Genomic DNA, 24,494 nt, shown 5'->3' with positions numbered 1-24,494 from the left:
TCATCGTGCTCGGAGTCAGTTTTGGAATGAGTTTAATTAACAGCAAAGCAGTAGTCCAAAGCGGTATTCAAACGAAATACATCCGGGTTGTAGTGAATTATTACTCCTGATATGATTTTCACGTCAAAGCAAATTAATCTACCAAATTCGATAACGAGATAACGAATTCACAAGAATGGGCAGCATCGTCCAACATAATATTTTCCATCATAAAACAAATTAAACCAAGTGGCGTAATTTATCTTTATCTTCCCTTAGTCGACAATCTCAAATATCGGTTGGAATCTTATTACGAACATCAATTTGTGTGCATGTGAATTAGTCTAATTAGTCAGTGAATTAGTCACGGACTGATTAGTGATTTCATAGTTCATTATTCGATTATCAGGTGCAGCTTTACGCTACTGAAGGGCTACTCTTATAAGAAGGGGGAAACCTATTAAGAAAAAAAAAAAAATACAATAACCTAAGGAAGGCAATCGTATACTAAGGATATTGTACTATTACAATCTAAACGCCAAGTTCCCGTAAAAAGTCAGGTATATTTTAATCTTAACTGATAATGGTTATGGCAATAATAGGCCATAATTATCAAGAATTATAAAGTAATTCTTGATAATTAAAGAAAATAAATTCTTGATAAAGTAAAGAAAACTGAAACGTAATTTCCGATGAATCTACCATCCTGAAATGGAAAGTAAGTCATTCTAAGAAATCACGAAAAACACGAAGATAAAAGGAGCAAAAAGCGATGTTAATTTGCGAGCATAAAAATGCTTTAATGAAAGTGAACAAGCAGACTATTTTTCACTTCTTTTACTTTATAACGTAGGAGCATAGACTCCTATTTTTTAAGCAATGGTATTCATGAACTATTATTTTCTTACTACTACTACTAGTTCTACTACAACGTGCGACAATTGTTCATGAGGTCTCGTGGGCAGTGGTATCACGTGGTGGAAAGCATGCGATTCCTGCTTTCCAATTTCTTTTGGTTCTAAAGTCGTTTTCTACTTGTGGATTAATATTCAAAGTGTATCAATGATTCAGTTTCCCAATACGAAAATACTGATGCCAAAATACTATATTTAAGTAGTATATAAGTCATACGTTTTCAAAGTTTAAAACAAATGCCTATTAGCCACGCTACAGGAGAACAAAGGAAGACGCAATCTTGGCAATTACACCAGGAGCACTAAAACTAGAAAGTAGATAAGTGCTACAAATGCCAGGAAGACTCAAAGGGGGAAGTAAACTATATAACATGCCGGAACTGCCAGAGAAACACGCACTTGTTCTGTTCGGGGTAGCCCGAAGGCAGATAGAAACGAAAATCGAATGCGATGACGAGACGATTGGTAGGGCCTATTCTGCAGGGAAAACACATCGACGCAGTCTTCAACGACAAACTGCAAAGCATCAAACAAGAGCAGGCGTTAAACAGCCAGCGCCGCAGCCAACAGAGAGGAAATGGAGGACAAAGAGTTTAAAAAGGCAACGCATGTGAGTCTATTTGAATCTATTACTTGAAAATTGACTACAAAATTTAAGACTGCTTAATCATATTTGTTCAAGAACTATTTCAAAAACAGACCACATAATACGAGGAGTTTATTAAGTTTAGTAATAATTTAGTAGAAAAACTACTACTCGCCGTTAGAGAAATTAAAAACTATGTTAAAGTGCTAACGGAAACAAAGAACTAAATTGTCTGAAACTACATTGCAAACTCTTTATTCAACAACAGCATGAGAACGATCTCCACATAGACGGTCTTCCAGAAACTGCATCGATGAACATTTCAGAGACACGGAAGTTCAATTATTAAGCCAGAAAATTGGCCCTTCCATTGAACTGAAATATATCCCGTCATTAATTAATAAAAATCCAGTCATTTCATGGATTACGTCAAAAAAGGAAAAAGAGAAGGTTTTCCCGTCCTATCCCATCGTAGTACGACTCGTAAACAGCCCGAAAAAAAGATAACCTTATAAAAGCCAGCAAGATCAAAAAACCAGTAACCATGGATCAGACTGACGACCATATTCCAATCTACCTGTCCGAGTACTTAACACCATATTAATAGAAACTATTCTACCATACAAGGAAAATAAAAAAATACCAGTTTCTATGGGTAAGAGAAGACAAAATATTAATAATTTTTTTCCCGAAGAAAATTGGGCTTTTATCTTGCATCCAGGAAGCGATAAACCAATCCATGAGAATTCATTCAGTTTAAATACAGAAGTATATTTAGGAATGAGACTGACCACCTTATCCTGATATTATTATTATTAAAATCATTAAGCAGGTCTTCAGCCTTAATGGCCTTTGAGTACTGAGGATTATTATTAACAGAACCAGAATAAGTGTTAAAATAGAGTAACACTGAGGGCAAATAATTATGCCAGAGTTCCGAAAGAATATAGGATGTAAAGAGAATTGAAACATTATATGCTATGTGGTTCCTTTGTTAGAATGAGTCCGATAGAAATTTATCTTCTTCCCGAACTTCCTTAAATAAAGACAAGGAAACATCAAACCGAAAGGGACACAAAAAAAGAAACAGGATTAAACAAGTATCCTTTTGCCTTAATTTAGCTGATCGCTCGTAGGTTGACTTAAATTAACTCAAGAGGAAGAAAGCGGAAATGTGTAAAAATTACCCAAGAGATCAAGTGTGATAAGAACAGCATGAAAACATCATCTCATGAGAGCGAAAATGTGCTGTAGAAAATGCACGCGATGTGCCTTCAACATTAATAGACAAGATCACTGATGAACGGAAATGTGATTAGACCATCGATCGGAAAGTACCGCCTTATTGAAGTAACTGAAGTTGCACGCACTCACTCAAGCAATTTACCAACAGGAGAGCTTTTTTTTTTTTTTTTTGCTATTTCTAGGGAGAGGGAAATTCGGTCGTTTCTTGTCTGAAACACCTCTCATCATAAAGTTAGTTACTTCAGATGCTTACAGAAACACTTATTCGCAATTCCACTTGAGCGTCAAGGTGTAAAGTTTAATTTTTAAAATGCAAGATATTTCTCTCTCTCTCTCTCTCTCTCTCAGATTAAAGAAAACTGAATGTTTCAAATGGATTCTCCTCCTGCGGTGATATTTTGTGATATAAACAGTGCTGCAGCAAAAGGGAAGAGTGCTAGTCACAAATATACATAAACAAACAAAACACAAGGTTCAGTATCTCACCTAAAACTTGAGGGAGAGAGAGAAGATATGTACAAATTCAAGGAAGGAAAATATGACAATAAATGGGAAAATACATAAATCAACATTCAAGGAAGGATAATTTTACCATGTGTTATAATCAAATTGAAGTAGCGAGAAGGAGAAGAAGAACAAATAGGTTGGCTATTGAACAATTAAAAAAACTTTGAAACCCTCCGCCACTACTGAACTCATACAGGGTGTTCGGGATAAATTTGATAGTTTCGTAAGGAAAAAGAAAATCTTCTTTGTATCTATTAAATTTAATGAATTGACAAAAAACATTACAGGCAGAGTTAATTACAATACTATCAACAAGATTTACTCAAAATAACCACCATTAGCATCGATCACAGCTTCAATTCTGCTTCGGAACCTCGAACAAGCTGATGCTACAGTCTCTCTGGGAAGGACCGCAAAAACTGTTTTAATTTTATCCATTAACTGGGCTTTTGTATTACTGGAAGTGCGATTGGTGTCTTTTTCAACTGCGCCCCATACAAAATAATCCACGGGGTTAAGGTCTGGGGAGTTTGAACGCCAAACATTTGGACTGTTGAAGTCGTAGAAATTTTCAGACAACCATTTTTGACTTTTCCCAGAGGTGTGGCAAGGGGCCGAATCCTGCTGCCATACATACGGCCTACCATTGGCTACCCTTGTTATCCAGGGCTTGACTACAGTTAGCAACTCCACGAACAAAGCCCGAATTCCAATGCCAGGGCTCTTCAACACCTGTTCCTGCAGATTTGCGAGGAATTCTGCTGTACGAACGCAATCAGATCGTCTGCTAGGGATCTTTCTTCTTGCTACATCCTCGTAGTCACCATTGCAAGTCTCTAGTTCATGCCTGATTGTTTTTACTGTATTCAGGGAGCATTGGGCAGCAGTCGTAATATCCTTATTTTGATGGCGGGCACGAATCATCATGATACAAGTTATTCTCTTCCATGATTCAGGTGGGTTCCAGCTATCCATCCTTTCTGACATCTTGTATATGAATGAAGAAGGGTCCAAACTTTTAAATGAAGAGAAGTGTGTGTTAATACATGTAACTTACGGAAAAATATAATTAATTATAAATATGTCAAATTTATCACGAACACCCTGTATAAGTCATCATGAGTGAATTCCAATGATTATTTTCTATTTTATCATCTGTATTTCACTTAGAATGATGTTGTTTGAAAGTTAAGGCTCTCGTAGGAGGCTATGCCAAAATCGAAAATATTTCCGAGGCTCATATACGAACAGTTATTCTTGTATGAGCTGCCCAGTCTCCATATACAGAGTGCAGACATTACAAAAGTCAGTAAGACACAGACAAAAAAAAAAAATATATATATATATATATGTGTAATAAATTTTTTAACTTGGCGATATTGTATGTTAGGATAACCAAGTAATTTTATAAGCTTGGTTATTTAACTCCTAATCCCAAGTATGCAAACAATTAAGTTTGCGCCTGAAACAAAGTTCAAGTCTAAAGATGGTATAACACCAGGGCAACTCATTGTAAAGGTGGGTAAAGATCGGATCACTATTCTTAGTATACTAAGAATAGTGATCAGAGTATACTATTCTTAATATACTAAGAATAGTATACTATTCTTAGTATACTAAGAATAGTGATCAGAGTATACTATTCTTAATATACTAAGAATATTATACTATTCTTAGTATACTATTCTTATCTGATCACTATTCTTATTATACTAAGAATAGTGATTAGAGTATACTATTCTTAATATACTAAGAATAGTGATCAGAGTTTTACCCACCTTTACAATGAGTTGCCCTGGTGTTATACCATCTTTAGACTTGAACTTTGTTTCAGGCGCAAATTTAATTGTTTGCATACTTGCAAACAATTAAATTTTCAATATATATATATATATATATATATATATATATATTAGGTGTCATCTCACTAGTGTCATCAAGCCGCTGGACCGTTCGATATATGAAAGAGCAAAAAAATTCCTACAACCTGAAAACTAACGCGCTGCTAGAAATTCCTCCACAGCATCCTATTTATCTTTTCCGACAATATCTATCTTTCCTTTGAGCGAAAGGCAAGCAAGACAATATGACAAGTGGAAGAACCTTATTACACCGAAGAGAAGGAGAACGCTGTCACTTTTATCTCCAAGGAAACAACAGAAAATATTTCCAACGAAAGGCAATTCCTCGCGAGTCGGCCCGAATGCAGTTCATTTCATGTGGCGTGGCGCAAAAGAACGCTGTCATGAATAACAAACAGATATTCATGATTTCCACTTGGAGGATTATATAAAAATATTTTCGAAATTAAAAGATCAGTTTCTGAATATTTCGGAGGATTTAAAAAGTCGATCAAGAAATTTGGGATTCTGCAAAAGAATTTCAGGATCTACGGTTGTTTTACGAAACAAATTTTGCAGCAATTTCATTTTGATGCCGTGCATCCCTTCGGGGATGCACGGCAGCAGAATGAAATTGCTGCATTAGTCCCACTCATTAGAGTGCAGTTCATTTATCATTGATTCCCGTTTGAGTCTGCTTTTAGGATACCTTATTCATGAAGAAATTCTCCATTACTCTCTAAGGAATGAATAGCGATTCGTTCACTGCTAAATGAGCTCCAGATATTTAAAACTATCTTATCCCAAATTGAAAAGTTTCTCAAGATAATTCTAATTTAAGTACCTTCTTATTGGTATTTTTTAAAAAAAAATAACGTTGAAGAGGAATATTCAATTGAAAGTAAATACTTGAGCGACGATGCCAAATGTACTCTCTTTCGATGAATACATTTCTAATGTATTAATTAAATACGACATTCTTTGGGCATGTAATTAAAAAAAATAATAATTCCTTCTCAAAATTTATTTTCGTTCATTCAACGAATAGGTCAAAATACGCAGCATTACGAACTATCCTTCGAGAATGTTTCCCTTTAAGGCTCAACATGACAGTAATATTTAAAGTTCCAGATAGACGATAATGTTTACGTAACGGGATGGAGCAGAAGCATAAGATGAAAAGTGTTTCACCACAGCTTTAAAAAATATTGGCAAATAAATTGCAATTTTTGTGCATTCTACATTACTGAAAGAATTCAACTCAGCTAAAGCTACCTTAAAGTTAATAAAATAAAATTATATTTTTTGATAGTACAACTATTCTAAAATTTTTAAGCTAAAGACAATACAGAGTGGACGCTGAACTTTATTCTAAAAATATGGCTCCTAACTGACGATGGTTTCCAAAAACATTTATGATTCGTTCTAATGAGCCAATTAGCATTCCAGATCCCAATGGGTGCAACTGAACTAGTAACGTAGTCTTCCAACAAATAACAGCACGCTGCAGTTTACAATCGCACATCAGTTTTCTATATCGCACTGATGTTTTCTATATTTCCGGCCTTTTGAAATAGGGAGGAAACATCTTTGAAAAGTAATTCTAATATTAATCATTCCTCTTTCTCTTTTAGGAATATTCCACCAAATATGGTCGCCACTGAGTATAAATATGAGGCTGCTCATTTTCTGAACAGGAAACGGGAAGAAGAGAAGAAACATAAATGGCGAAGAGAAGAATAACAAGAGATAAGGCTTCTCGTTTCGAATTATTAATAACTACGCTGATACAATTGGGGAAAACCTGTGGGGAAAAAGGGGAGTATACGATATAAGCAAATCAATAAAATGAGAAGATAATTGATATTGAGTAATTAATTGGTACATATCTTAATTTCAAGTAAGATACATTATAGTGCTAATGACGAGTTTTAAGTTAACATATAAAATATGCAAAAAAGCCAAAAAGATTTCTAGTGTTTACGGCAGAGGGTTAATGACCTATTAGTAACATCTCCAGTTATGTCAAATTCTTTGTTATTTATGGCATATACTTTATAACATTACATCTAGTCTGATGACTACAACACAGTAAAAAAAGAAATACTCGAGCACACGTTGAAGTAAACACATCTTTACTCCTAGAAATAATCTCATCTTATCTCATCTTCCTTTTCTCTCTTTTACCTTGCGGTGTTGAGGGTTAATTATCATCGGACCTCAAACCGTTTACAGAATAAGGTGGACAGCCCTACGCGCCTGTGTATCCTATGTCTGTAATGTTGAATTCTCAAGGTTCTTGAGAACTCCTAGAAATAAGCCGTTACGAAATAGATTTATTTCTCTGTTTAATGGCTCGCCTGTCGTGGATTGTGCATCATACCAGCACTTTATTATGCTCCAGAGAATATGTAGAAAGGTAAATCCTCATTGATAAAGTCGACTAATGCGCGGGCAAGAAGATGTGTGTGATTTAAACGCCTTCTATAGAAAATTAAACTTACTTAAAAAAAAATAATAATTATGTGACCCCATGCTACGGTTGCAGTGTAACCAGTGCTTATATTTTTTATAAATTGCATTTCTGATTGTAATATTAAGAAGTTCATAATTTAAACATTCATTAACTCTGGTCTTTTTTTTTTAACAAGATTACTTTTTAATATAAGTAGCTGATTAAATTTGCTTTAAGATATCAATTATCTACTTAAAAATGCATCCTTGTTTATTCCAATCTAATGGAGTGTTCTATCAATCGATTTTGGGGGATTTTCGATTACATTTGCAGATTCTAAAAATTATACTTCTGTTTCTTGTATGTGATATTTCCTCCTTTTTTCCCTTTAATATCTGTTCCACCCACACCACTTCCATAAAGAAGCGAGGAGATCTTATGGGAAAAAAAGCAACGTAAAACATACGACTATTTGCGCATGCAAATATTTATGTTTTTATGCTATCTCTAGATTTTTGGTTCAGTGATTTTCATATTGTTCAAACTAAATTTATGCAATTTGCTGCTCACTACGTTATGTAGGTAAACTGAGAAACCTGCTAAATCAGTCTATTTTTATCTTGAATCGCAATGTGTGACTGTCTATAAATATTGTTTATGAATTTTCTCCTGTTTAAGTCTACAAGTTGTTATCCTTATGCACTTCAAACTGCTGGTACTAATCCTGGATATTTGCATTCCTTCAGATATGACTTAAAGTATCTTCTTCTTCTTCCTTTCCAGACTTATAGGCCAAGTGGTCTGTTTCGGACTCAAGTCCATCTTTTTAAGGATCTTCCTCTGCCTCAGGTACCTTTAGGGTGGTAATTTAGAATTTGTTTCGGATTTGTTATGATGTAGAGTATGCTATTTAAATGTCATCATTGGCAACTTTTATTATGCCCTCAATTTTAGTTTCTTAAAGAGTATGCTCGCAACCACAATTTCTTTTTATTGAAAGAGTAGGACTTCTTTTATGTCGGCTAGAAGAATAATGGATATTAGAAGCACTCTCTTATTTTAGCAGAGGTTACCAGACTACACTATAAATGCTGATAAATATATTCTAGTTCGATATATCGCATTGTAGCATTATTAATTACAATAATATTTATATCGCCGAAATGTCGTGCAAGCATTTCAATGAGATAAAAATGTAAAAATAGAGTCTAGTTTAAAAACAGCAAATGTGAATTATCAAACATTTAGAAACAGAGATTATCAGACTGTCGTACAAATGTCGGCGCAGCATTCCCAAGAAGTCTTTTGAAAAAAAATAAAGTGCTCTGCATTAAAATTATAGTGAGCAGAAATGAGCAACGACAATACACGTTTTATGCTCATGAAAGAAAACTTTATTTTTAAACGTATAGAACATTTCTACCCGTTGGTCCGCTAAGATTTTTCCCCTATTTTTATTGTTTAATGTATATTCAGAAACTCTGCTCTGGACACCGAACATGAAACCTTTATCAACCCACTTCAAGTCTCCAATAAGCAAGGGGGAGGGGTGGTCTTCTCACACCAGATGATAATGCATATTCCACCTAAAGATAATCACAAGCGTCCAAGCCTACGGCTGGATTCGAACCCTCAGCCTGATGTTTGGAGAGGGATACGTTAACTCCCAGGCTAACCAAGCAGGCAGAAAAAAATGTGAAACCTTTTCAAGTTTCTTATTTTAGGTATAAAAAGAAGATGATTCTTCATTATTCCCTTCATGAATTCCTACGAATACACATATTAATGAATTCCTAAGGATTCATATATTAATATAACTTTTACACGTTCTTTTAAAATTTACAGTAAAAGAATTTATAGTTTAATTGTATGAATTCATTTAATACTTTAAAGACAACTGTGTACACTGTAAATCAAATGAAAATATTTCCTGTATTCTACAAAAAAATAATAATAATAATAATCGAAAACTTCCTTGCAGAGGACTAATAATTCAATAACTTCCCAACCTTAAATGAATTCACAATCTCATTCAGAGCGTTTTCTCGCGTTACCAGCAGCACCTTCTCCAGTTTCAGATTACGTTTCTTTGTTTTCCGAATGTGTTTTGCTCCCTGCTCACGTTCACCCCAAGTCCTTGCTCTCTTCCCAAAGCGGAACATGCGTTCTGCTCCCTGTCAACCGTCACGAATGCAACGTGCGGTCCCAGCAGAAGTGATAGATTAGCCGGCATCGAAGTGCTCTCAAAATCATAAAATCAGCTACCCCTGTGACCACTTGTACTTAAGTATGAAGCACTGAATCACTATGATGATTTGGAATTATATAAGTAAATCACTTTACTGAAGATTTTCTGGCATTCTGTAATGCGTTGAGTTTACTCAATGTGTATAACATTGAAGGGATCGATTATTTTTATTTACTTATTTATTAGACTCTTGTGGAAAGAGGGAGGAAGAAAGATATTTAAAGTTCGAATTTAAAAGTATCCACAAAACAAAACAATTTGTAAAATAAAATTTAAAACCGGAAATACTTTTAACTGTGCACGTGTTGTCGTTATGTCATAATATATCTTAGCAAATGAGGAGGTTAAAGAGCGAATATATCTTGGCCAGTAATGACGATTGCGTTTATTTGGGAATACCTGGGTTCGCATCTTATCTAGGATGCGAATACCCCTTATAAGCGTTTACAGCCGAGGGTGTGAAGTTATTCAGTCTCATAGGGAAGTGAGAGTGTTCTTCTCTTAATCTCGAATTTTTAATCCTGCAAGAGAGAAAAACCAGCCATAGAATACACATAAAGCAAACTAGATAGACAGGATTAAATGTCGTGTCATAGATTTAATTTAGACCATGTTGATTCTAGTTTACTTGGACGAGGCTAAAATCTTACAGCATAGATGAAGGCCTATATGTGGAAAGGAAAATTACCTTAAATCATAAAACGATCATAGGAAGTCCCCACAGTTTCAGAGTATAGAAAAACGAAAAACTGATCTGTGAAATATTGTTAAACGTTTCTAGGGTATCTGCGCACTGTAGACTTTGTTTGTCCATATCCCTGAAGAAACAACGGTTAACCTCAGAAGAAACATAGTCTTATTCATATGAAATAATAAATTTAAATCATGCATTTAGATAACAAATAAATATAAATAAAACTCATTTATTGGGCACACATATCCAAGTAGCCTACAGCAGTGCAATCACCAAGCACACCTGAGAACAATCCAGGCTCTCTCTCTCTCTCTCTCTCTCTTTCTCTTTCTCAAAGGCCTGGAAGCTAATCCCGTCTACAACGCTAGGAGTCTTTGTATATATATATATATATATATATATATTTTTTTTTTTTTCAACTGAAGTTGAGTTATACGGTTTCATCTGGAGTAGACAGAGAATTTCCTCCTGGAAGCTCCAATTGTTTATCAGAAATAATAAAAAAAAACTGGCAAAAATCCAGCCATAGCAAGATACTAGGCAATTAATAAATCCAAATTTAATAAAACATAACTACACATTAAATTTGATCCACAGTAACCAATTTGGTTTGTCAAGTTTGAGTTAAAAGTTATATATTACCGTGCACGCACGCACACACATACACACACACACACACAAACATAGCATAACCTATCTGCTTTCATTCATTTTGGCGTATGAAATTACATTCAGTTTTTATGCGAGTGACAACTGCTGTACATTGATTTAAATCATTAACAATATGGACAGGTTATTTAATCCCCAGCACTTTTTATTTATAGGTGAGTGATATTAGTCCCTTTCACTTGTTAAACCACGGATTAGATAATTAGTAAAGCAGGAAATTAATAAGTTTCGCCACCATTAAGTCTCCCGCCATTATATTGTTTAATACAAATAAGTTTTTTTTTTATTCTGTTTGTTTTCCTAGACAAGCTCTCTATTTATCGTCATTATATTCATAGATTATGAAAAAGCCTTTGATCCAGTGAAAAGAAACAAACTACTTTAAATAAATTAAAAATTGAATTAAATTAAATTAAAAGCAATGGGCAATATATATATATATATATATATATATATATATATATATATATATATATATATATATATATATATATATATAAACACAGTAAAAACTATTACGCATCTACGAATGGATACAAATAAATGGAAAAAGAAAAATATTTAGCTTGTTCCTGGTCGTTTTTAATACTTATATACAGGACAGTCAATTATTTTTTTTTTTTTTGCTCAGTTATTCTGATCAGAATTATATGTATTGGTTTAAAAAAAAATGAAAGCATTAATTTTACTACAGTAACAATTTCCCAACGATCAGAATGAATAAAGTTTCACAACTGTGTGTCACATTGGGGAAAATCACGTGAATAACAGACAGAAACCTATAAGAAACTAACTACAACCTATTGACAAGAAAAACGTGAAAGAAAAAAAAAGCAGTAAAACTGATATTCCAGTATTTAATTATTTTAGAAAATGTGAACATGATAGAAAGAATATCTGTTCATCAGTTTGGAATTTGTAAAGTAAAAAAAAAAAGTCATTTCAATTGTCAGAATTCCATACTCTAACCAGCACCCAGAATTCCAACAACAGGAAGTCACACATAGCCTCAATAAAACGGCATTTCCACTTCAACTGTATGATGTCATTTTTAACAGAAACATTGGAAAAACACAGCATGTGGCAAAGTGCGAATGAAATTAATCAAGAGTACCAAATGAGCATATCTAAAGGAAGAAATAGTCAACTAGATTTCAGGTTTTTACAGTTTTTTTTTTTTGTTGTTCTTTCAACTCTTGTGTTTTGTGTGTTGTGGTGTGGATATATAATTCAACTATTTTGGAATATTCAGAAAACCTTGCTAGTTCCAAGTTGTCCCATTATGGAAAGAATGTAAGTTAACCTTGACACCAAATTGCACTTTGGTGTCACTATTTCATCCAGATTGGCCAGTACGGAGGTTAAAGGAAGCAAAACAATAAGAAGTAAAATATTTCTAAATAGCAAACCCATCCAATTGAATATGCCAGCAATTTTAATTATTTTGGTTGTAATATGAGCTACTTTTAAAAACAGGTCAAAATAGAAAATTAATAAATCCGCCGAAAGCATAGCCATGATTATTGATGTAAATCAAAAAAACTTATTTATTACATAGAAATGCAATATTAAGATCAATCAACGTTTTCGCTAAATCTGTTATATTATATGGAAATGGAACACAGACAAAAAATTTTTAAAAAACGACGAAATTAATAGTAATATCAGTAGAAATAATTTCTTAGAACAGGTGGATAGAATCAAATGGATAAAAGTAATAAAAAATAAAACAGAAAGTTTACAACCACAATAACTATCTTTACAACGAGTACAAACAAATGGATTCAACATGTGAGTAGAATGCCACCGAATAAACTAACAAGAAAGAATAGTGGACTGTAAACCAACAAAGGTCGGAAAAGGCCACTAAGTCTAGTGAAAGGAAGAAGTTAATTAGATCGCAAACTGTGTAAGCAGCCAAGTAGAAAGGAGCTACTTAAATGAAATTTCTTCTTGGGCAAAAGTGAGGAGGGGAAAGAAGGTCACCTTTATTGAAATAAATTCTGATTTTTTTTTCTTTTCTGCATTCTGTGTTGCTATTATAGAGTTTGCATAAGGTTTAACAGGCACTGGAGGAAAATACGCATTTTCCAGTTCATAATATGATTTTGATTACTTTTGTAGTTGTAAAGAAAAATGTACACACAAACTCACCCTGTGCGGTTGTCCTGAAAATGTAATATATAATCAAGTCCTGCTATTTCTGTTAAACTAAAATATTTTAATGTTTATAAAGGAAATTTACCAAATGTGAAATCATTCTCTTCGGAAACTAACATTTTTTCACAGCAAATAGCATTTCAGAATCATTGTCTGTCTATTTTATACCACTTCTAAATTGGTAATTTTCTTTAATGACTCTTGAAAGCATTGCCTTTATTAGCTGCAAGCAACTCGATGGGATCTGTTTGGAATATCACAGAATCGAAATGCTCAGATTAACTTAATGATGAAGCGATGATTCATAATTTGGTGGACTCATCCAGTGATGCTTCCAATCATCCAAATTCAGCGTTCAGCACGTCACTTTTTTCCGCTTCAAATACACTCTTTGAATCGGAAAATGGGATTGGGAATTTCAAAATTAAATAAAAAAGTAAAAAAAAAAAGAATTTATTTCAGATGCATAAAGCACATTTGTAAGTTATTTGAATGCTGTATACAATATCGCATTAATTCTTATGTAAATATACAGTAGTACAGTTGCTATCTGTGATACAAAGAATACTTCAGAGCATCGATTGCAGAAATTGCACGAAAAAAACATCCAGTGATTCAAACAGTTATCCATAAATATGAAATTGGGTCCAACCTTCAGCAATGAATATTCTTGAAATGCATTTAATGACTTTCATCGTCCGGTGTGACGTTATCTTTCTTGAAGAAGCACTTAAGTCGTGCAGCTGTATTTGATCTCCAGATCCCATTAATTCCAGGGCGATTATCAAACCCCTGTGTGAACCTTTCCTGACAAGTTCCGAAGCAGTGATGAAATACTGCCCGTTTTCGGGAAATGTTTACTGTCACCACTGCCTTTCGTGGAGGTGACAGTAAAATAATAAGAAACGAATGAATATTTAAAAAATGAACCCAGATGTTTTACCGAAAGGAATGTAGTGATTCATCAGGTGTTGGCGCTCCATTCACTCAAGAATTGTTTTTCATTTCTAGGTATTAGAAATATGCAATAAACGCTATTGTATAGCCACTAACAATACCTGCAACAACTGTTTACATAATGTTGCACAGATCCCATTCGTGCCAATACAAGAGGTTGAGGGACTTGAGATGCAGTCTTTCGTCAAATATGGGACAGGAAACCACTGATAAAGAATCAGTCCTCGTGGAGTATTTATTAATATTAAACTAGTTGTATCATTTATATTAAAATACCTCAGCATGCTTTAAAATTAAATAGTTATTTATTTCAAGACTATTTTAGTTTCTCTTTATTGAATTTAAACAGAAAGAAAGGAAGAGGAAAAAAAACACGAAGAAAAATAGCTTTCTTTAAATGACATTTCTTTTTAACTCACGACTTACGATGATGTCATGTTCTGTAAAGGCTTTCCTTTTATCCTTTTCTATTTTTCTGCCAAGTAGATTTTCAAAGACATTTTCTGGTGTAGAATGCATTCATCTTGTAGCGTGGCGGTATCGAAAAGCAAGAAGCGTGTTATCTGAACTGCCGCATTCTTGTTATCGAGAATGTCTTGCACAGTTGCAAGATCATATTTTCTCTTCTTTTTCCAAGTGTTCCGGTGCAGGACGCTTAGTTATAAATTCTTCAAAATATACTCGTAAATCAGAGAAATTTTGAAGTCACGATAGTGTAGTTTAGAAATAAGCAATTCTACCAGCATGAAGGCTTACCTTCTACTAATGTTACTTAGGATACTTAGTATTGTAAGAATACGTGTAAAACTCGTTAAGAAATATTTCACATGAATTTTTAGAATTTTTTGCGTTTTGTAAGCATTTTTGAGTGGCTTATTTAAACAATTAACCGATGACTTGTCGCAGACATAAATACAGAACACATTTGCGTACTCTCGAACGACATTCAATATGACTATTCAAGTTCAAAAATCTTGGTTAAGCTTGCCAGTTCATATGAATAAAATTTCGAAACTTCTTGAAGACTGAATTTTCTTTTTGTTTATCTGACGTACTTTTTTACATTTTTTTTTTTTTGAACAAGATAAATCTTCATGGAAGAAAGCGCTTTTATATATATTTGATTAATTTGCTTGAAAGTTAAACGAATGTCTTCACATCAAATAAAGCACTCGTGTGATTTCGATAAATTCCTAGAACTGTGCTAATATCGGTATCTTTATCAGTAAGATTTATCACGAAGTGAGATGTAGACAGATAATGAGAAAATCACGGACTACCTCTCCTAAATCAGTTCGATGTCACAATAGAGATTTACTGCGATGAAGAGAGAGAGAGAGAGAGAGAGAGAGATTCCGAGAAGAATTAGAAAACTAGCGTAATAAGGAAGCCAAAAAAGTGAAAAAAATGAAGAAAAAGGAAATATACGTGATAACATTTGGAAGCAACTTATTTCTGTATTTTAAAAAAATGCATGGGGTGAGAAATATAACACGTGCTGTTTAGATCTTGATAATATGGCAGCAGCTGAATGCGATTCTTCCAACTGTAAAATTAATAAATGTAAAAACTCAAGATGTAAACTGAGTAATATTAACACTGTGCTGACAATGCAGTTTACTTAGAAAAAAAAATAATAACAATAATATAAGCACACCCCAAAAATGTTTCCACTGCGTTATGAAATTAAAATATTGAGTTAAAATGTGGTACCAGTTTCTGTATAACAATTAGAGGAAGCCTGTTAGCTTATAACCTGTTCGTTTATAACTTAATATTTTGGTATCAAATCATTGAATCGTCTTTTAAAATCATTTTGATTTTGGACTTCGGAGGATATGGCTCCTATATTCCAGAAATTTGAAGTTTAGCTTCATATAATTTAAAAAGTTGAATTTATCCACATCTTAATAAAAACATTTCACATTTACTTTAAGTGAATTAATGAGAATGAGATAATTAATGAATTAAAGTGAATTAAAAGTGAATTTTTTTAGTTCTATTCCCTTTCCTATTTCTTGTGTTCTTCATTTCTTGACAAGATAGACTGTAGTCTTTTATTTGCAACTGTTTTGTAGACCTCTCCATTTTCAGTTATCAAATTCGAAATATTCTTTTTGTCTTTATATTTTTCAATCACAAAGTGTAAAAATATGAACCCAACTACACACTTCTGCCATTATATTGGACCTCCTTTAGACCGAATTACAGCACAAATGCGGTTTAGCATAGATTCCACAAGCTGTTGATTTGCATCTACAACTAATCAGGCGTTCGTCAGACAGTCCTTTACCTGGCTCAGATTTAATAGTTTTAATGGCTCAGATTTAATTTAAGGCTTAGCTCCTAGTACTGATTTTCTAACCTGTCTAAAACATTCTCAATGGGGTGTTCAGATCCGGGCTTTGTGGTGTCCAGGGAAGATGGTGAAAGTCGCTGTCATTCTAGCTGAACCACTACTGAACATTTATTGTGCGATGGATAGTAGTATTGTAGTCCATGAATCAACACTCACCTGTTGGATAAAAAGTAAACATTGCAGGATGGACTTAATCGGCAACAATGTTCCAATATTCCTCGGCGGACACCCGTCCTGTAACGGTAGAACATACCTCTCAACATAACGCCACTTCCAGAACCTTGAGCTGTGTTTACAAGACAAGCTGGTTCATTGTTTCATGGAGGATCCAGCCAAACTCTGTGCCTACAGTCGGTACAGGAAAAGTTGCATCGTGACTCGTCAGATCATATGATTTTTTTTGTCAGTCTTTCAGTGTGCACTCACAGTGTTCCTGACACCACTGTAAACGAACTTTCCGGTTATTCCCTGAAATAAGTGGCTTTCGTTTTCAATACCGATCGTCTTCAATACCCTGCGCATACTACGGTGAAATACGAGCTGGGAACAGCTTTCATTAAATACCTCTATCAATTGCTGTACACAAAGGATCTTTCGGAGTTCGATGAAGAGCGTATTGTGGGTACCCGTCTGGCTGGAGTGACGATCTTGAAAACAGCGAAGCTGACTTGTTGCTCAACAGGTGAAATATCCCGGGTATTTCATGAGTGGAAAAATAATCCACATCTGTCTTAGGACCACAGAGAGGTAACTGTGGTCCTAAGACAGTCTGTCAGGAAGAAGATCTCCCATCATCTGAGAAGGCTTATTCTGTTTGTACTTACAAGCCTTCTCAGGCGACGACGATTTCATTCCAAGCAGAGTGGGTTATTTTTCCACTGATTAAACACCCGGGATAATTCACCTTTTGAGAAGCAGTCAGCTCTGCTTTTCAAAATCGTTGTTCCACCCAGAATAATCCCTTTATAGACTCTTAGAGATCCTTTGTCTTTCCCATTGTGATCAACACTATTGACAATTACTGACCAGTATCAATCATAAACAGTTCCCTTGAACCTCACGAATCCTAAATAATTTCTAGCTTATGCTCGATTTTTCATTCTTATGCACAAAATATTCAGTACACAGGCATGGTTTCTCGGCATTCGAGTTACGTTCGAGTCATCCATCAATATCTCATCCGCCGAAGACGGTTCGGGTCCCCTAATTAGGAGCTTTAGGCAATTTAATGCAGAGGTTCGCAATTCCTTTGCTTCATCCCTCTAGGGATAATTAATTCATATCTGGGAACTGTGTGTTCACGGGGTATCTCAGAACAGTTTGCCTGTTCTGAGGGACTAGAAACTCGAGTTTTAGGGTGAAAAATCCTCTATCCCAGCAGGAAACCGGCTAACTCACTATCTGATTGAAAAGATCCTATAAAGGTTCATCACATTGTAGACAGAATTTTCTAAACTCGGTTCTTTTCAACCAAAGGGCTTGTCTGTAAGTTCTACTTTTGAATAATTTGCAATAATTTCCTTAAATGCATGATTTTTTTTTCTAGGGCTCAATATTCATACAATCACCTTGTTTATTTGCTCATAATTGTCGTAAATAGACGACGTTCGCTGTTTTCTCGGCAGTGAGATTAAATTCGCACTATAATGCTTGTGTACGAATTTAATTCACTTGCAAATCGGTTTAATCTGGCTTTCCAATTATAGGTTTTTATCACATGAAATAGTAAAATAGCTCATATCAACTATATATAAAGGCATATAAATTATTTCTGAAAACTATTCGATAAATTATAAGACTATTTTAATTAATTCAGCACAATTATGTGATTGGGTATCTGATCAGACGGAAGAAAGTTTCATCATTACTTATTTAAACAACGATGATGATTTCTTCAAATTAGGATGCAATTTATTATTAAGTGGCCAATTACACTCTTATATACTCTTTCAGTGAATTCAGTAAACTGGCTTTAAAGAAGGCTGCTTCATAACTCTTTCGACGTAATTTTAGTTACGGATTTTATGATTACCTTTTACTTAAGTTTTCGTCAAATTTTTTTCATTCGAAGAAAATATTAAAGTAAAGGAGCAAGTATTTCCAGCAATGTACACCGGAAAAGTTTCTTTATTAAAATCTACTTTACTTGTAAGCGGAAACAGCCACCAATCCACTGTGATTATTTTTTTCTATTGACAATGTTCTACGGCTCAAAAAGCGAGAAACATTTAACATTACGTCAAGTTTGTTTTATTGGCAGGCTAATTTATTATAGAAGGTTATGGAAAGTCCTTCACGTTATGACTTGAAAAAAGGCAGAATTCGGCGGTGATTCCCCAGTAGTCCCTGGGTCTTCTTTATGTTCTGCGGCGTTCCCATCAGAGCTTTAAATTGCTTCTCAGTTTAGTTTAGTACCAGCACCTCCTTCAATTCCCCAGCCATATAGATACAAAAGGGCAATTGCACACTGCATTTTTGTTTATCCTTATGATATCACTTCTCCTACCACGTTTATTCACATAAAAATTTCGAAGCGATTTCCCTGTAGGTTTAGGGATGATAATCGGATAATCGGTCCTGTCTAGGAATAGAAATAAAGCAGTTCGAAACTCATAAGAAAGAATTGAATACGTTTCGTTTTCTCTCTTCTCTGTGCGCGCGTGTGTTTGTTAGAGAATGCATATACTGTTTTTTCATGAAGGACCTACACTTATGTAGGACGTTACTTTTTATAGATGGTCTCAATCTCAACAGATCCGATATACTAAATTTACTCGTAAATAAGCTTTCTGTATAACTCAAAAATTAACATCGGTTTTCTATACCTTTTACCAAGCCTTCCTAGGAATCAAGTCATCGTTATACCATTCTATTCTGTTGCAACTTACGATATCATATCTGCGTAGTAAATCCTTCTGTAAATAATACCTTACGTCGGTGTTATTATTCAGACTTTTAAATGAATCATAATGAAGGAGCACTTCACACGATGAGTAAATATTTTATGAAAGACAAAATAAAATAACAAAAGCAATCCCTGATTAGTTTTTCTTTTTTTATTATAGTAACAGAAAACAAGAATGAAATGTGGAGTGATCAAATCTTGAACGCACATCCTCGGAATATCGGAGAAGTGCCATGAGTAGAAAAAGATCGTTTGTTATCCATATGGAATTCAATTTTCCCGATTTCCTTCTTACGAAAATAAAAGTAGAGTATGGATTGGGGCGAGACTAGAATGGAAAGAGTTTCATCAATGCAAGATACAAAGAAAAAATAATAAAAAGATTTTTATGATGAATAATGAGGTAGGAGAACCATCCAAATGAATGCTGGCAGCTGGACACAAAGTACACAGATATCTTCGCAAGGAATCTGAAAGCATGAATATCATTGCTCATATTTCACAGTTCACTCTTATGACCCTCTTATGACCCTTTAAAAATTAATCTTAAAACGCGTCAATAATTTTCAAGCTAGTGTAGATAGAAAAGGAAGATGAAGATTTCGATGAATGCCCGTGCGATATGCTCGACTGTTCCCTTGAACTAACACGCATCTAAAAGAGCCAACAGATATAGACCCGAAACTTTATTATTAACCAAAATTGAGAAATAAATGCTTCAGTGCTTATTAGAATTATTACAGAGATGCCCAGTATAACTTAACTGTTTAGATCGGAAGACTGATGTAACTAACAATAATAAAACCAAGGAAACGAAGCAAGAACACAAGTCAGTGAGATTTTCCTCTTCTTATTTACAATGGCATAAAACAAGAACGATATATATAGCTCGTTAGAATACAGGAAGAAAAGCGTAACTTTAAGATGTGATTTAAAAGAATTTTCTAGAAAATGAATATCATCAACGTACACTTAGAAATTAAACTGAAGAGGAAGATAGCAGTAAGAGGAAGGTATAAGATTTGGAGAATGATTAGGACTGTCATATGTTTTGGTAAGCATGCGAACAGTTTGTGAAATTGCTGGTGATTTTGAAATTTCAAATGCCAAAGAATCGCTGGTTACTATATATCAACGAATAAGACAAGAAATGCACCATATGTGAGTGTAAATATCTCAAGAAAGAAGATATCTCTGTCGGGAAAGTTGGAAAATCTACAATTTAAAAAACACAAAATCAGACCTTTTGAATTGTTGATTGTATTACGACAGCAACAAACAAAACAATTTATTTTACTACGAAACAAATCCTTAAGCAAATTACACTAAAACGTGGTTATTAAAGGCTTACGTGGGTTTTTCTGCTCAATTTGTCTGATTAATGGGATGAATAATCGATACTTCCTGGAGAGAAAAACTCTGTGCCACCTTATTATATTGCCGTCTACATAACTCTCCTCGGTTGAAAATACTTTCGTTTAAAGAATATTCACATCTTAACCGAATTACAATCCGCATTTCTCTAACCAATAAGAATGATTGCTACCAACTGGGTGAATGAGGCTCTGATGAACTAGAGAGTGTGATTGGGAAAAGGAAGACAATAGCGAGTGAAGAGTCTGTATTAGTCTGTTACTGATCGACTTCAAAAAACGCATGCACATGAGAAATTTACATTTGTGGAAGTGCTGAATGTGGATTTGAAAAGTGGGACAAATTTCGGGATTTCCCAGAACAAAATGCAAGTTATCCTCCTCTGTATGAACCACTGAAGTAGTGACCCATTCATGGTACCAATTATCATGCCGAATCAACGACAATTACTTCTAGAGTTTGCATTTGAAAGCCGTTATTGGATCGAGGAAGATTGAAAAAAAAAAGTTTCTTTTACGGATGAATATCGTTTCTAGCTGTACAGTGCAAATGGTGGAGAGTTACGCGAAAACCAGGCAGAAGGAAGGAATGTAATTGTATGGGAGATTAAATGAACAAATACGGCAAAAATTGATCTATATTGGCTGATCAAGACAACTGATAATATTAGTTGTTTTGCGACAACAGCGGCATATTAGTGAGAGGCGAAGCAGCAGTTCTGACAAAAAAATAGGAGTGGGAGCAACGAAATGTTAGAATGCTGGTCATAACATTCGGATTGGACTAGGTGAACTCATTCGTTTAAAATCGTTCAATGAATCAATCTCTAAAGTCCTATTTTTCGGGCCATTCTTGATATCTTATATAGAATAGATTAACATAACTTCTAGTTTTGTTGGCCGAAGAGTTAGCGTATCTCTTTCCCACCAACAGGAGGTGATGCATCCGAATCTCATCATGAAAATGGATGTTTAATAAATACTTTTAGGTGATAGATGAATTTCATCGCTCGTTGTCAGAAACACTCATGGTTAGCAGAGATATAAATTGACTTGAAAATGTTCCTCGTTTGGTCACTAGAACAGTATTCTCGAATTTATTAATTCTTAGCCCACCCACAGTATAATAATGCTAACATATTACAGACTAACTTGCAGGTTATTAATCAAATTACTCATTATCACACACTCTTGCAATTAAAGCTAAATTCTCAAGTCCTTAGTCACTTTCTTATTACTTGTAAATGTCTGTTGTTTGTTACTGTTATATAAGTTTAAGTAAAAGCATATTTATGTACAAAAATAAGAAGAAACACACTTTATTTTCTGTGTTTTTTTTTCGTTTCTTAAAAAAAATTATAATTTTGGAATACATTTTTGCATGTATTCCAAAATTATTAGAATTCCTTAAATAAGAAATATATGCCTATTATTATCAGCACAATAAAATAGATTTCAGTGCTTAATTTTTTAAACATAAAATGGTGAATTACAAGACTAGTGTTACATTGTGTTCTCTGTGTTATCAATGCCTGTGTGAATGGCAAGATATGCCTATTGCCATGCTCAAAGTATCGTATAACTGTTGTCACATATTTTGGCAGCTTTATTTCTAACTATAGTGTTTTTAAAATACTCACGAGGAATATCCTGGGGTAGACGATCCAAGAATTGTCCATCAAAGATGTGGAGTGATCCTAAGTTTTTTTCTCATCCTTCATTTAACAACAAAGGAGATACGCATTTCCAATTAAGATAACACTGTTTGTCTGCAATTCTTGTTCAGAATCGATAACCCAGGATTCGTTAAAATACGGGTTGCTGAATAATGACAACAACACAAATAAAGCAATGATTCATTATCAATGCTATCATAATTTTCAACTCCTATGACGTACATTTACTTTGTACGTGTGTTTTTTACCCCTTTCCCTATGAAACAGCACACTAGAATTTTCGCGGATTTCTTCGGCCTCTGTGCACAGAAGTTCATTACAAAAACTACGGTATAGCGCAAAAAAAAATTACTGAACTTGAAAACCCTTCAGTACATGTGCTATGAGATATGCCGTTTGACTGCATGCACATTAATAGAAGAGCACGTGTAGAGTCTACGATATTACACTTAGCGTAGTAATGGTGTTGACGTTGGAAGAAAATACGTTTATTGCTGAGCATTATTTTCGCTCATATGGAGTTGATTAAACAAATGGTACAAGCCTACGACACATTTGTGAGCAGTTTGTTCGTCATTTCCGTAAGCGTGCCCCAAGCAATAGTGTCATCACTGAATCTGGCGTACCGGGGTATTCTGCTGCAATGCAAAGGAAATTCGGGAAGAACACGAACTGTTAAAACAAATTCTTTGCTGTAATGCAAAGAAGTTGCTCCATTTACAAAAATCCACAATCAGTATCCGTTAAAAGTTCATTATGTCTTCTTTACGGACATCCACATTCATTTCAAATTAAGATAAAACAGTTTGCCTCGAATTCTTGTTCAGCTCAGATAACACACGATTCGTGAAAATATCAGCTGCTGAAAAATGACAGCACAAATAACCGTTGGTTAGAGATCACCTGGTATTATTATTCTTCAAATAGATTTTTTCAGTCTTATGAAACATGATTTTAATCGTGTAATGTAACATGATTGAGAATCATACAAAGCTTAAATAACATTTAAGCGAAGAAACGTTTCGCAGGTATATTATCAAACTGGACAAAAAGAAATAATCGGTTTCTTCTGCACTGAATACATCGAAGCTCACTAACTTTCTGCTGTTATTAAGTTTATTATCTCCAATATTTAAAATGAACCAGAACTCCTCGTTAGCAAAGATCAACTCATTGCAGACTTCTTCACTCACTGTGTAACTTAAAATTAACTAACGTTTTGTTAATTTCAATTTAATAACCATAATAAATGATGTTAAAAAATGGTTGACAGAGAGGTCTGCGTCTCCACTTCAACCAATAAACAGCGAGTTCGAATCTGACCATTAAAAGAATATTGATGTACTTCCTTAGCGACAGAAGATTTTCATCGCGCAGCGTAAAATCGCAGTGTTGCTTATTTCGAGGCCAAAAATTGCTTGAAAAAAGCACCACGTGTAAACTGGATATCTGCGTTCCCTGAATATTTAACTTTTAGTTCCACAGTATAAGTTTCCAACTCTCTCTGGTTGGAGCTGCCATATAAAATTTAACTTATCATAATTAAAACGTATTAATATTCATTACTGAGAACTGTTTATTTTGGGCACGTGTACGAATGCCTCATAGTGTTAGTTTCGTGGGGCTTTGATATTGGTGCAGATAATTCCTGTCATTTGCTTAATATTGATTATTAAAACGGTGTGATTAAAATCAAATTGAGATGGAATGGTTGGATATTTTTAATATATTCCCCTTGTGTCATCCAGTCAAAGCAGAAAGAACAACAGAGTAGATTAGCTTATTCGCTAATCAACACGGATCATAATATATTTATAAATGTAAAAGAGAGGCTAAATGTAAGCAGCTGGAGAGACAGGACCGAGTATTACATATGTGAATTAATCTAGTTAGTTTATAATGCTTGGTTTAGTCGTAATTATGGCA

Source organism: Typopeltis vanoorti, chromosome 9 (assembly GCF_054136105.1).
Source record: "Typopeltis vanoorti isolate ZY-2024b chromosome 9, IOZ_Tvanoo_1.0, whole genome shotgun sequence".
Lineage (NCBI taxonomy): Eukaryota > Metazoa > Arthropoda > Arachnida > Uropygi > Thelyphonidae > Typopeltis > Typopeltis vanoorti.
The sequence above is the reverse complement of the archived record's forward strand: the minus strand, read 5'-3'. Positions refer to the sequence as shown.